The sequence below is a fragment of the Perca flavescens genome, chromosome 6 (assembly GCF_004354835.1).
Source record: "Perca flavescens isolate YP-PL-M2 chromosome 6, PFLA_1.0, whole genome shotgun sequence".
In the NCBI taxonomy this organism is placed as follows: domain Eukaryota; kingdom Metazoa; phylum Chordata; class Actinopteri; order Perciformes; family Percidae; genus Perca; species Perca flavescens.
Genome location: NC_041336.1, coordinates 3,293,842 through 3,297,808, shown reverse-complemented (window position 1 = coordinate 3,297,808; position 3,967 = coordinate 3,293,842). Strand labels below are relative to the sequence as shown.

Genomic DNA, 3,967 nt, shown 5'->3' with positions numbered 1-3,967 from the left:
GACACACGCACACAGACACACACACACACACACACACACAGCACACACACACAGACACACACACACACACACACACACACACACACACACACACAGGCAGAGACACGCGCGCACACACACGTGTACGCACAGACACACACACAGGCAGAGACACGCGCGCACTCACACGTGTACGAACACACACACGCACGCGCACACACACACACACACACACAGACCGTAGAGATACAGAGACACACACACACATATTAAATTATTATGTTTAACAAAAATATATTAATTTCTAGTACTAGGGGGTCCCTACTCGCTCTCTCTTTTAGCCTAAAAAAGTCGAAAGACCCCGGATCTAGATTATAATACATACACCGAATTTACCACAAGACCCTCTGGCATCATGGGAGCCTTTGAGACTTTCACCAGCGAGAGTCTTAATCGCCTAATATACCAAAATAAATCTTAAATTCACTGAATCTGAAATGGAGTCTGGTGTGGAGCTCTATTCCTCATCAACAGGTAGAGCTAGGCCACTTATGACGGAGCATTAGGGCCACATCAAGGGGGAAAAGATCAAGGAGGAAGAGGTTTTATTTATTTTGGATTTCGAGAATAAAGTCGAAACGGCGAGAATAAACTTGATATGTCAAGAATCAAGTCGGACTTTAGAAAATAACCCAAACTACTAGTCTTCTACAAAATGCCTTGTGAAGGGCTATATGACCTCGTGACATTATACTTCAGAATCGGTTTTAATAACAAGGAAATTCTGAGTTGACTTTATTCTCGTCATGTTGACTTTGTTTTCGAAATGCAAAATAAATAAATACATCTTCCTCAACTTCTTTCCGCTTGATGTGGTCCTAATGCTCCGTCGTATTTCGGTATTAAAACCAACATCTTGACAAACACACCACTGCTAGATTAACTGTTAAAGTTTAGCATATACATTAATAAATCAGGAAAGGTTTGTGGCGTAGTGGCTTACTATTCTGTTGACGGCTGCTAAAAGTTAAAGTATTCTCTTGAATGTGTTTGAATATATGAATATGATCGATTTTTATGATAAGAACAATGTTTACCTGCAGTTTAATCGTATTTTCAGGTGGAGATGCGTGAGCTTTGTAACTTGAACTTCTTTAAACGTTTGCGTTGATTTCTCTCCAGAGGTGAAACGATGCTGCCTTCATGTGCTCGACGTAAACTCGGAAATCAGACACACCGGACAAAACAAGTTACTTTCGAGCGGAAATAAAAACAATTGATCTTAGTTGTATTATGATTGCCCGGTATTCCGTCTTATAAGATGTTAAACATCTGCTCAAAATAGTTTAGTATACATACAGTGAAAGAACAAATGACAGCTTGTTTCTAGTTCTCACACACACACACACACACACACACACACACACACACACACACACACACACACACACACACACACACACACACACACACACACACACACACACACACACACACACACACACACACACACACACACACACACACACACACACACACACACACACACACACACACACACACACACACACACACACACACACACACACACACACGTCCTTAAACCTCATTAACACTAAATTATACATCAGTTTTCAGTGAAAACAGCAGAAATGATGAATGATTGACTAATATTAGAGGAATGTATGTTGATGGATAATCAGAGACGTGTGTATATCAAAGATTAATTCAGAATACCATTTAAACCATTTATTTTCAAATGCTATAAAACTGAATAAAAAAACACTCAAAACTGACTGAAAGTAGTGCTCATTAACTGGACTGGTGCTGAGGGTTGTAGGGGACAAGTCAGGGTATTTTGGGGTCATTTGGTAAAAAAGAAACCAATATTTCTGATAGATAGAAATATTGAAAACGAGGACAATAGGAGTATTAAAACCAGGGATGCACCGAATCCAGGATTCTGTGTGTGTCTGTGTGGATCTGTGTGAGTGTGTGAGTGTGTGAGTGTGTGTGTGTGTGTGTCTCCACCGTTGATTACGGGAAGGTGTTTACGTAGGTGGAGTGTTCAATGCAGTAGGCTGTGAGGAAGTGGACATAGATCTGGATCAATGCAGTAGGCTGTGAGGAAGTGGACATGGATCTGGTTCAATGCAGTAGGCTGTGAGGAAGTGGACATGGATCTGGTTCAATGCAGTAGGCTGTGAGGAAGTGGACATGGATCTGGTTCAATGCAGTAGGCTGTGAGGAAGTGGACATGGAACTGGTTCAATGCAGTAGGCTGTGAGGAAGTGGACATGGATCTGGTTCAATGCAGTAGGCTTTGAGGAAGTGGACATGGAACTGGTTCAATGCAGTAGGCTGTGAGGAAGTGGACATGGATCTGGTTCAATGCAGTAGGCTGTGAGGAAGTGGACATGGATCTGGTTCAATGCAGTAGGCTGTGAGAAAGTGGACATGGATCTGGTTCAATGCAGTAGGCTGTGAGGAAGTGGACATGGATCTGGTTCAATGCAGTAGGCTGTGAGGAAGTGGACATGGATCTGGTTCAATGCAGTAGGCTGTGAGGAAGTGGACATGGATCTGGTTCAATGCAGTAGGCTGTGAGAAAGTGGACATGGATCTGGTTCAATGCAGTAGGCTGTGAGGAAGTGGACATGGATCTGGTTCAATGCAGTAGGCTGTGAGGAAGTGAGGAAGTGGACATGGATCTGGTGAGCAGAAAAAGTTGTTGTTTGGCAGTACTTTAAGTCAAAAGGAGGCCATTCAAGTCCAGCTACATGTTCAATCTGTAATGCTGATTGGTCTGGTGGTGGCGAGGACCCTAAACTATACACAACATGGCCGCAGTTACAACATCTGGTCTGAAACATCTGAAAGAATACGAGTTGTATATGAAGGAATCTCCAGACAGCAGCCAGAATGCAGCAACTTCAGGTACGGCAAAGGAAGGAAAGTCCCTGTTTACTTCATTCATGTGTTTACTGGGTTCATGGACTGAGGATGGGAGGAGGAGGCAGCAGAATCTCAACCAGGGGATTCAGGATTCAGCCGAAACCCCAAAAATCTGGATTCAGTGCATCCCTAGTTTCATGGCAGCTGGAGGAAGAATCTGTCTTCCTCACTCGTGGAGGTAAAAGTCTGTAATCTGTTCTGTCGGAGAGTTCAGCCCCCCCCTAACGTCTCATAGTCCGTCGCCCGGGCGATCTCGGCAGCACCCCCTCCGCTGGGACGGACGCCAAAACATCTGAAAACACACAAAGATGACACAGAGCTGGATTAACACCATAGAAAATAAAATAGATAAGAACAAAACCCATTTCCATTCAAATCAACGTCCAGACTAGGGTTGGGTACAGTTTGGATTTTTACGATTCAGAATCTGTACTTTTTAAACGATTCCGATTCCTAAAACCGATTCTTGAAAAACTGAAAAATGACATAAAAGAAAGGCTTTTTTATGGAGTTTTTTTTTTTTAAATTGAAAATGATTTAAATTGAACAATATATTAACGTTTTAAAGTACTTAAATATATAATAAGTAAACCTAAGTCACCTAACACACAACTACAATAATTTAACAAATACCAGTTACACTATTAACAAGTAACAACAAAATAAATGTTGTTGAGTTGGTATGCCAACCAGGTTCAAACTTTAGCAGTTCTTTTGCAGAAAAATGACCATATTTGCCTTCTCTGGCAAGTTAGGACACCTCTCCTGACTTACGGCATGTCCTGCACAGGAGAAATCTCTCTCAGACGGTGTCCAAGAGGTCTGTACACACACAGGTAGGAGTTTAAAAGGACAGACAGTAGCCTGGTGGCTACAGGGTCTTGTCCTGAACGATAGACCAGCAGAGCAAGTGTTAATAGGTTTACTAGCGATCACGTGCAGTCAGTGAATGGTTAATATGCTTTAGGGGAAAATATGGCATTTTAAAAGTAGTCTACATTTATGGTAGCTAGCTAACGGTAGACTACAGAGA

The 3,967-nt window shown here is 42.2% G+C and overlaps 1 protein-coding gene across 3 annotated transcripts in view; it reads right to left on the bottom strand.

The window, feature by feature from the left end:
• LOC114557152 (membrane-spanning 4-domains subfamily A member 15-like) overlaps positions 1 to 1,369 on the bottom strand; it is an 11,403-nt gene extending 10,034 nt beyond the window's left edge. For all 3 annotated transcript variants that reach the window (XM_028580490.1, XM_028580491.1, XM_028580492.1), the window contains exon 1: positions 1,077 to 1,369. The gene's annotated coding sequence lies outside the window, so the exon portion shown is untranslated. The remainder of the gene's footprint in view (positions 1 to 1,076) is intronic.
• Between the last annotated feature and the right edge of the window lie 2,598 nt (positions 1,370 to 3,967).